Source organism: Dryobates pubescens, chromosome 5 (assembly GCF_014839835.1).
Source record: "Dryobates pubescens isolate bDryPub1 chromosome 5, bDryPub1.pri, whole genome shotgun sequence".
Lineage (NCBI taxonomy): Eukaryota > Metazoa > Chordata > Aves > Piciformes > Picidae > Dryobates > Dryobates pubescens.
The window spans coordinates 2,779,740-2,790,497 of record NC_071616.1 but is presented as its reverse complement, the minus strand read 5'-3'; the positions used below and the strand labels follow the sequence as shown (position 1 = coordinate 2,790,497).

The following is a 10,758-nucleotide window of genomic DNA, read 5'->3' as shown; positions in this document are numbered from 1 at the left end:
GGCCAAAACCTAACCCTCTCCTCGCCTGAGGTCCTGCAACAGAACCCTTTCCAGGTGCCAGCTGAGAAACAAAATGAAACTCAAACCTAAGGGTGCTAAGAAAAAAAAAAAAGGCAGGCCAGGTCCTGATGGAATCTGGAATCCTGCAGCAGGGATTTTTTGGGGGAAGCACATCTGCAAGGTGGCAGAGAGAGGATCGTCGACACCTTCAAGTTTGGGGGGGTCTGCAGCACTGTCCTTTTGTGGGCTTTTGAGGGCTTTCTTAGGGGTTTGTTAAGAAATGTTTGTGGTTGATGTGGAAGAGGGGAAAAAAAGAGGTGAAGGTGGTGGCTGCAGGTGAAGGGAGCTGGCAGCTGGTTTGTGTTTCCCCCCCGGGAAATTTGGGCAAAAGCACCGAAGGAGAAAAAAAAAAACCCAACAACCCAAACCCCAAACAATTGTCAGGGCGATGAATAAATTGCAACGAGTTGTATTTGGTGCCGTTTGGAAGAAGAGTGGCTGTGAATTGGCTTGAAAGAAATCTTCCCCCTCCTTGGGAGTGTCTGAACAAAAACAGTGCCATTGGGGGGGTGGGGGGGGGAAGGAGGAGGAAAAAAAAGAGGGGGGCAAAAAAAGGCAAAAGAGGCTTTCCAGTTGTGTGAAGCTGCTGAAGAGCTATTAAAAATAGACCCCAAATAATAAAAAAAGAGCTTTAGATCAGCTTTTATTATTGATAAGGTTTCTATTTAAAAGCAGGAAATCGTCTGTTTCTTCCCTCTGTGTTGTTTATGCTATGAAATCACGAAGAGACTCGTGGCGATTTATTTATTGTAGATTTGTTGTTGTTGTTGTTGTTGTTAAAGGAAGTATTCACGTGAAATAATCGGGCAGGGGGTTGGTTTGGCTTTAGGATTTTCACTGGGGGGAGGGGGAGGGAATAAATAACTTAATCCAAACCACAACAAGCTGCCCTCCCCGCCAAAAAGCAAACAGCATCTGAGTGTTCGCTGCCGAGCCTGGAGCAGAAGCCAGGTTCTCTGCGAAGTCTGTCGGGCAGTTCCCAGCTCTGGGCATGTTTAGTTTTGTGTAGAACCACAAATTAAGAGCCGTTCGACTCGTTTCATTAGCAAATATCGCTCGGGGGTAGCGGGGGGAATAGATGTAAAGGGATGGAGCTCAGCCTGCCAGGGGGGTCTCGGGGAGGGGACCTGGGGCAGACCCTGCTGGGTTTTACTCCTTGTGCCATCAACTCCCCCATCCCTCACCCCCCACTCCCAGAATGGATCCTGGTTCTCCGGGCTGTTTAAACTTCGCCGTCTGCACAGCATTCTGCCGTTCGAGGAGAGAAGCGGGCAGGGTGCTGTGCTGGGCACCTGCCTGAGCAGCGCCTGGCAGGGGGAGAGCGCAGGACGGCTCCGGCGGCAGGGTAACCCTGCCGTACTCTGCCTCGTCTGCTTTTCAGTTTGTTGTTGTTGTTGTTTTAATAGGGGCCTCCTAAGGCTGTTTTTTTTGTACTTAATCGATTTAGTACAATTTGCCCTTCCTAACAAAAAATTGTGATTAAAAAAAATATAAAATAAAATAGTGGTTTTGTTATACCCCAAACAGCGTTGTTTAACCTCGAACGTGAAAGCCCTGCCAGGCAGCGGTTAATTAACCCCCACCCTCCGGCCACCGCTCCGACTAACACCCAGCGGCGGGGACCCAGAACCACGCCGGGACGCAGGGCCCGGGGCCGGGCCGCCCGCAGCAGGCACCGCCGGCAGAGGCCGGGCCGCGGGCAGCTGCGCGCAGGAGCTGCGGCGCGCCGGCGCCCGTGCGGCGGCGGCGGCGGAGGAAGAGGGGGGAGCCAAGCCGGCGTCGGAGCGGCCTGTGCCCCGCAGAGGGTTCCGGCGGCGGGCTCGGGCAGGCCGGGAGTTGTAGGCGCGGCTCGGCGCGGTGCCGGCAGCGCTGGGAAGCGCCGGCACGGCACGGCACGGCACGGCACAGCGGAGCCGCCTCTCGCCGCCCCTCGCCGCCCGGCCCGCGCCCCCTGCCCTTCTCCCTCCTCTTCCTTCACCTGCGGAGCGGCCCCGGCCCGCCGGCCGCCAGTAACGGAGCTGCCCCTGCGGCCTGGGCCTGCCGCGGCGGCCTGCCCGCCTCTGCCCCGCAGCCGGCTCGCTGGCGGCAGGGCTCGGGGGCTGTTCGTAACGTGAGAAGGGAAGAACGGCGAGGCGGGAAGGCGGCGCAGGGCAGGAGGGAGCAGCCCCGGGAGCCGGCGGGCGCTCGGCACTCCGTCGGGCCGGCGCTGGGGCCGGCGCTACAGGTACCGTCCCCTGAGCACGGCACGGGGGGGGGGAGGGAGGAGGAGGGAGGATGTTGGAGGTGTTCCTTTGGGCCCAGCGTGCGAAATCAGCTCCCGCTTAAGCCTTCTGCTGGCGTGAGGCGGCTGGGCCAACAAGCTGGAGGTGGCCGGGTTTGTGTGCGAAGGGAATGACAGCTCCCAGCGCCTGACATCAGTCGGGCTGGAGGGAATTCGGCACATTGTGGTTGGTGTGGTTTGTGGTGGTGGGGTTTGGTTTTGGTGGGTTCCCCCCCCCCCCCCCCCTTCCGCCCCCTTCCCTAACTCTGGGAAGCCAAGCCTCGGGAGCTGGGTGGACGTGGGGCTGAAACTTCATGAGATGGAGCAGTTCTTGGTAGGGAGCGTCTTTTTTTATCTTGTTAATTCTAAATCCTCGCGAAACGCAGTGGGGAAACGCAGTTCATTTGTTAACTAAGCAGCGAAGAGGTGCACGGAAAATGACGCCGCGAGCCCAAACCAGCGCACACCAAAAACGGGGGGGAGGGAATATCCCAGCGTAGGTTTGTGCCCTGTCGCATCTGTTAGAGCTCAGTTTGGAGGGGAAGACTGGGAGGAGCTCTTCCAACTTGTTTGGCTTTCTGTCAGACAGGAGCTCATCTTTTTCTGCCCGTGATCATCGCCTGAAGCAGAGTCCTTAGGGGATGCCTAGGTGGGTGTCAGTTCTCGGGAGGCAGAAAGGAAAGGAATGAAATGTCGGTTGGGTTTTTTGGGTGGTCTTTCTCTCTCCCTTTCTTTCTCTCTCCCTTTCTTTCTCTCTCCCTTTCTTTCTCTCTCCCTTTCTTTCTCTCTCCCTTTCTTTCTCTCTCCCTTTCTTTCTCTCTCCCTTTCTTTCTCTCTCCCTTTCTTTCTCTCTCCCTTTCTTTCTCTCTCCCTTTCTTTCTCTCTCCCTTTCTTTCTCTCTCCCTTTCTTTCTCTCTCCCTTTCTTTCTCTCTCCCTTTCTTTCTCTCTCCCTTTCTTTCTCTCTCCCTTTCTTTCTCTCTCCCTTTCTTTCTCTCTCCCTTTCTTTCTCTCTCCCTTTCTTTCTCTCTCCCTTTCTTTCTCTCTCCCTTTCTTTCTCTCTCCCTTTCTTTCTCTCTCCCTTTCTTTCTCTCTCCCTTTCTTTCTCTCTCCCTTTCTTTCTCTCTCCCTTTCTTTCTCTCTCCCTTTCTTTCTCTCTCCCTTTCTTTCTCTCTCCCTTTCTTTCTCTCTCCCTTTCTTTCTCTCTCCCTTTCTTTCTCTCTCCCTTTCTTTCTCTCTCCCTTTCTTTCTCTCTCCCTTTCTTTCTCTCTCCCTTTCTTTCTCTCTCCCTTTCTTTCTCTCTCCCTTTCTTTCTCTCTCCCTTTCTTTCTCTCTCCCTTTCTTTCTCTCTCCCTTTCTTTCTCTCTCCCTTTCTTTCTCTCTCCCTTTCTTTCTCTCTCCCTTTCTTTCTCTCTCCCTTTCTTTCTCTCTCCCTTTCTTTCTCTCTCCCTTTCTTTCTCTCTCCCTTTCTTTCTCTCTCCCTTTCTTTCTCTCTCCCTTTCTTTCTCTCTCCCTTTCTTTCTCTCTCCCTTTCTTTCTCTCTCCCTTTCTTTCTCTCTCCCTTTCTTTCTCTCTCCCTTTCTTTCTCTCTCCCTTTCTTTCTCTCTCCCTTTCTTTCTCTCTCCCTTTCTTTCTCTCTCCCTTTCTTTCTCTCTCCCTTTCTTTCTTTCCTTTTTTTGAAGGGAAGTGTTGTTCTAGTGGAGGAGGGGAAAAACAAAGGCAAATGTTATTTGGCTTCTAAAAGAAGTTGTTGGGAAGGCAAAGGGGCTGAGTGGGGAAGTGGCTGCTTTGCAAACCCTGCCGCTTCGGAACGTGCAGAGTTGAGCTGGGGAAGATGACTTGAGATAGCGACCAGCAAACCCAGAGCAAACTGCAGTAGCCAAGGTGAAGGGGAAGGGAAGCGTGGCTGATGGCTCAGGAAGTGGTTTCCAACGTGGTAAGCCTGTGGCTTGCCGTCCTCCTCCGAAGGGACCCGGTGCTTGTCCAGCTCTCCCCACAGGAAACGAACGTTGCTGGGTTCTCTGCTTGCAGCAGCAGTGGTGAGGCGAAATGCAGCAGAGTGTTAGCAGACTCTGCCAGACTCGTTGGCTCTCTCCTGCTGGGAACTGCTGCTGGGAAGCAGCTCCATGGAGAAAGGAGCTGGATGTGCTGGTGGACAGCAGGTGCACTGCGAGCCAGCAATGTGCCCCCACGGCCAGGAAGGCCAATGGCATCCTGGAGAGTGTGAAGAAGAGTGTGGCCAGCAGGTTGAGGAAGGTTCTCCTCTGCCTCTATTCTGCTCTACTAGGGCCTGTTCTGGGCTCCCCAGTTCAAGAGACACAGGGAACTACTGGAGAGTAGTTCCATAGCAGAGGCTATGAAGATGCTGAGAGTTCTGGAGCAGCTCTGTGAGGAGCAAAGGCTGAGAGCCCTGGGGCTGTTAGAAGAAGGCCTGGAGAAGAGCAGCCCCAGAGGGGAGCTGATCAGTCCTCAGCAAGAGATAAAGGATCTGTTGGGGGACAAGAGGCTGGGGCCAGGCTGTTTTCAGTGGTGCCCAGAGACAGGACAAGGGGCAATGGACACAAACTGGAACCCAGGAGGTTCCATCCAAGAGGCACTTCCACGAGCGTCACCAGTTCCTCATCCTCTTGTGCTGTGTTACACCACTTGAGATACTGCTGAGTGGAGGAGCAAATGGATGGCTGTGAGCAGCCTTCATATGAGGAGGTTGATAGTTCCATGGGTGTGAGTCACTGACAAAAGCAAAGCAGCCAGTGTTGTAACATGAAACAAACCCAAGGTGCTGGTGCTGGTTTTAGGAGTGGGATGAGTCCCTCCCTTTGCTGGTTTGATCCCCACAAGCCCAGCAGGGATGTGTCCATGTGGACGCTTGCATGGACACGTTTGCTTATGTGCAGCCTGAAGCAGCAGTTGTAAGTGGTGGTGGTGGTTGGTTGCCTTTAATTGTTGTTTGTAGATAGGCTTTGGAGCCAGAATATCCCTGCTGGAGGATCATCAGATTTTCACTCCTGTCTCCAGAGGAATGATGATTTACGTCCCTTGACTAGATGGCCTTCTGGATGGGGATGTTATGATCGTGTCTTGGGTCTTGCACAGAACCATGGAATGGTTTAGGTGGGTAGGGACCTTTAAAGTCATCCAGTCCAATTCCCTCTACAGTGAACAGGGACCTTGCAATGAGACCAGGTTGATCAGAGTCCCCCAACCACCTCACCTGGGGATGGGGCTTCTACCACTTCTCTGGGCAACCCGGGCCAGGGTCCTACCACTCTCAGTGCAAACAATTTCTTCCTTCTCTCCAGTCTCAATCTCCCTCTTTGAGTTCAAACCATCACTCCTCGTCCTGTCACATCAGGCCCTGCTAAATAATCTGTCCCCAGCTTTCTGCTCAGCCTCTTGAAGCGCTGCAAGGCCAGCAGAAGGTCTCCCTGGAGCCTTCTCTTCTCCAGGCTGCACAGCCCCAACTCTCTCAGCCTAGCCTCACACAGAGGTGCTCCAGCCCTCTGGCAAAGCTAATCCACCGGCATGTGGAAGAGAGGAGGTGGTGTGTGATCCCTGCCCCGTGGCTGTGAGCCAGCCCCTGCCAGGTGGGCTCTGCCAGGGGCCATAGGGGCAGTGGAGGAGGAAGGGCTGGAGACACAATCTTGTGCCCAGCGTACTCCAGGGAAGGATGCGGTGCAGGAGGGCTGAGTGTCGACTGTGTGGTGCAGTGGGTGAGCAGTGGGCTCTGGATCACAGAACCACAGAATTCCAGGGGCTGGAAAGGACCTCAAAAGCTCATCCAGTCCAACTTCCCTGCCAGAGCAGGGACACAGCCAGGTGAGTTTTGAGTATCTCCAGGGAGGGAGACTCCACAGCCCCCCTGGGCAGCCTGTTCCCGATGAGGAGATGAAGGATGGTTATCAAGTGTAGTCCGTCCTCGGGGTGTGAAAGGGAAGGTGTCATGTGGGGTGACAGTGAGTGCTGGCAGTGGGGTGAGGGACGTGGCCTCCTGACCTTTGATCACCTTCTGTACACAGGGATCTGGGTCTCTTATCTACAGCTAGGAGAGCAGGCAGCAGAGGCAGCAGGGATTAAACCGTGAGAGCGCCGTGGCTTGTGTCCACAGGAGGTGCTTCCAGCTCCAAACCAATCCCTGTCACTGGGCTGGAAGGTAGGAGAAGGTTGATCTGCTGCTGCCATGGCCCATGTTCTGTCTCTTCACTAAGCACATGGAGTCATAGAGTCGTTTCACTGGATGAGGCCTTCAAGATCATCCAGTCCAGCCCTTCTCTGACTTGACCAAGGCTGGGGCTAAACCATGGCCCTCAGCACCACATCTCTGCCTCTTTGAAAGACCTCTAGGGGTGGGGATTCAGCCCAGCTCTCTGAGCATCCTGGGCAGTTCCAGTGTTTGAGAAACCTTTCAGTGAAGAAGTTTCTTCTAATGTCCAACCTAAGCCTCCCCTGCTGCAACTTGAGGCCACTTCCTCTCATTCTACCACTTGTTACAAGGGAGACCAACCCCCACCTGGCTCCATCCTCCTTTCAGGGAGTTGTAGAGAGCAGTGAGGTCTCCAATCAGCCTCCTCTTCTCCAAACTAAACACCTCCAGCTCCCTCAGCTGCTCCTCCCCAGCCCTGTGCTTCAGACCCTTCCCCAGCTTTGTTGCCCTTATCTGGACACACTCCAGCACCTCACTGTCCTTCTTGGAGTGAGGAGCCCAAACCTGAGCCCAGTATTTGAGGTGTGACCTCACCAGTGCTGAGCACAAGAGATGTCTTCTTCAGGTACTGGAAGAGCTGGGCAGGAGGGTGTGTAGTGTGCTGCTCAATCCAAGAAGGACATTGAGCTCCTGGAGCAGGTCCAGAGAAGGGCAGGGGAAGCAGGGGAAGGGTCTGGAGCACAGGGCTGGGGAGGAGCAGCTGAGGGAGCTGGGGGTGTTCAGTGTGGGGAAAAGGAGGCTGAAGGGAGACTTTCTGGTTCTCTACAACCCCCTGAAAGGAGGTTGGAGTGACACAAGGGTTGGTCTCTTCTCCCTAGTAACAAGTAATAGGATGAGAGCAAACAGCCTCAGCTTACACCAAGGGAGCTTTAGGTTGGATGTTAGAAGAAACTTCCTCCCTGAAAGGCTTCTCAAAGACTGGACCAAAAAACACTCCCTCAGCCCAGGGAGGTGGTTGAGGCCCCATGCCTGGAGGTGTTTCAGAGCTGCAGAGATGTGCTGCTGAGAGCCATGGTTTAGCAGCAGGCTCAGTAGAATTAGAGGATGGTTGGACTGGATGATCCAGAAGCTCTTTTCCAACCCAAATGATTCTGTGTGATCTGTGGCCTTGTGTTCTGGCTGCACTGTGCTCCTGCTTCTGATGGACTTGTGCAGCAAGGCAGAGCTCCACAGCTGAAGCTCTCCTCTTGCTGGATGCAGTTTTGTCCAGCTGGCTGTATTTTATTTCTGCTCTCTGCTATGGGTTGCCTTCCTTTATGTCTCCTTTTGAGGTCTTCCTTTCCATGGTTCCTCATCTTGACTGACTGCTGGGTTTTGACTCTCTGTCTGTCTTGTGATCTGCCCTTGCAGCTTGGCCACTTTCCCTGTGATGGAGCAACACAGCTGAGCCGTGGGTTGACTTAGGCTTGCATCAGCTGGAGTGACAAGAGGTGGCTGTGGGAACTCTGTGGCTCTCTGGAGCAAGGTACCTCCTGGACGTGTGTGTGCATGCTGGGGTCTGATTGTGCAACCCAAACCCCCTCCTGCTGCTTTGGGCTTTGCAGGAGGAAATGCAAACAAACCTCCAAAGCTTGGGGGAAGACCAGGATGGAACCCTTAGTCCAGGAGTGTGTGATGACCAGAAGAAAGAGGTTCCAAACCCCTCACCTGAGCTTTGCATCATTCTTCCCCTTCCAACCAGTCCCTTTCCCTGCCTGTGACTCATCTTCTAGAAGCAGCCTTTCGACACCGAAGTTTCTCCTCCCTGCCTCTGCACCAAGGGATTTATTGTTCTGCTTCTCATGAGACAGGAGCAGAGCAGCTTCTCTCCTCACCCACCCTGAGAAGGTGGTTCAGCCAAGAGGTCCCAGGAACAGTGCTGTGGGCAGTAGATGTTCTGTCAAAGATGGGCAGCTTGGATCAAGGCCAACGAATCCTTCCCAGGTGCTTCCTGCCCCGTTTGTAACTGGCAGCACCGCTGCGCCAGCTGCAGTGTGGCCTCGTGGACAGCCCGGGAGAGGTTGCCTGCTGCCTGCAGCAGGGTGCCCAGCACCATCTGCTTTCCTCCAGCCTCTGCATGTGCTGTCCACTGCCCAGTCTGTTCCAGTTCTCCACCCCTGGTCATTGTACTGTTAGCTCCCATCCCTCACCTCAGCTCTTGCTTTGGCTTTGACTCGTAGCAGATCTCTGACTAGAGCCAAACTGGTTCCTTGTGTCCTTTCAGGTGCTTGGGCTGCATCCTGCCTCTGATGCCTGGTCCTGGAAGACAGAAGAGTGAGGAGCAGCAGCACGTCCTGCAGTCATACAGTGATGGACTTGTTTTGGTTGGAGAGCACTGAATCCAACCCTTCACCCAGCACTGCCAGGTCATGGCTAAGCCATGGCCCTCAGCACCTCACCTCCACAGCTTTGAAAGCCCTCCAGCGTTGGGGACTCCACCACTGCCCTGGGCAGCTTGGGGCAAGGGCTGGACAACCCTTTTGGGGGAGAAGTTGTTCCTCATGTGCAACCTAAATCTCCCCTGATGCAACTTGGGGCCATTTTCTCCTGTCCTATAGATGGTACTTAGGAGAAGACACTTAGCATGAACCCTTTGATTGCTGTTAATTATGGACTTGGGAGTTCAGTGCTGGTCTGTGTATTTGTGTTTAACAACAGCAAATGTAACCAATATTTATTAGACTAATAAAGCAGAGAAACTTTTCAGGTCCTGTTCTCAATGAACTTCTTCAGTCTCCTTTCCCATGGGCTAAATGAAAGGTCATGGAGTGCAGTCTTGGTGTGTCTCTGGATGTTGCTTCAGGTGGTTGATGTCACACCAGAGCATCTTGTTGCTCAGTAAGAGCCACCCAGAGAGCTGCACCTTGAGGTTCCTGTTGCAGTCTTAGAAGATTGCATTGAGGGACTTGAAGGTGCAGCACTCTGGATGCTAACCTGTGGGGTTCAGAAGGGCACCTAAAGCAGGATCTTCCCAAAGGCTGAAGAACAGCAGAGAGCTTCTGTGCTGTGAACAGCAGCAAGAGAGAGAACATGGAGTGGGACAAGGAGAGAGAAATGAGCCAGAGCTTGTAAATCCATCCAGCTTACAGTCTGTAGGAGAGGGTCTGTGGAAGGTGGCTGGAGCTGAAGCTGCCAGGGGTTGGCAGATGACCTCCTGTGGCCTGCATCCAGCATCAGCAGGGCACGTGGAAGGCAACACACAGGGGTGGAGGATGGGAGCTGGCAAATGGCTGCAGTCTGGGAGCAGTGTTTCAGGGAATCCCAGCATGGTGGGGTGGGAAGGGACCTCTGGAGATCATCCAGTCCAACCCCCCTGACAAAGCAGGGCACCCACAGCAGCGTGACCAGGAGCACAATGGCCAAGTCCATTTGGAAGCGTGGAATGGTTTGGGTCAGAAGGGACTTTACAGATCACTCAGTTCCAACCCCTCTGCCAAGGGCAGGGACACCTTCCACTATCCCAGGTTGCTCAAAGCCTCACCCAACCTGGTCTGAAACATCCAGGGATGAGGCATCCAAACCTTTGCTGGACAACCTATTCCAGTGTGTCACCACCCTCAAGAGTAAATCTCTTCCTACTCTCCAATCTGAAGTGACCCTGCTGTGGTTCAAAACCATTGCCCCTTCTCACGTTGTCACAGACCCTTATAAAGAGTCCCCTCTCCAGAGGAGACTCCACAACCTCTCTGGGCAGCCTGCTCCAGGGCTCCAGCACCCTCACAGTGAAGTTTTTCCTTGCACTTAAAGCCTCTGCATTCCAGTCTGTACCCACTGGCCCTTGCACTGTCACTGGGCACCACATTATTATATTGATTGGAAATGAACTTTAAGCTCAGGGTGTCCAACTATTAACCCAGCATTACCAACTCCACCACTAAGCCATGTCCCTCAGCACCACATCTACATGACTTTGAGACCCCTCCAGGGATGGGGACTCCATCACTGCCCTGGGCAGCCTGGTTCAGGGCTTGGCAACCCTCTGGGGGAAGAAGTTGGTAGTCAAGTCCAACCTAAACCTCCTCTGCTGCAACCTGAGGCCATTTCCTCTTGTTCCTTGTAAGAAGGGACCAGTCCCCCACCTGGCTCCGACCTCCTTTCAGGGAGCTGTAGAGAGCAATGAGATCTCCCATAAGCCTACTCAGCTCCAGGAAAAACACCCCCAGTACCCTCCAGATGCTCCTCACCGGCCCCGTTCTTCAAACCCTTCACTAGTTTCATTGCCCGTCTCCAGCCCCTAAAGGCCCTTCTTGTAGTGAG

The 10,758-nt window shown here is 53.9% G+C and overlaps 1 long non-coding RNA gene across 1 annotated transcript; it reads left to right on the top strand.

The window, feature by feature from the left end:
* The first annotated feature begins 2,177 nt into the window (after window positions 1-2,177).
* On the top strand, window positions 2,178-9,200 carry LOC128897233 (uncharacterized). Its single transcript, XR_008462243.1, has 3 exons — window positions 2,178-2,284; window positions 7,873-7,987; window positions 8,726-9,200. It is a non-coding gene; the product is annotated as an uncharacterized LOC128897233 (long non-coding RNA).
* Window positions 9,201-10,758: the final 1,558 nt, after the last annotated feature.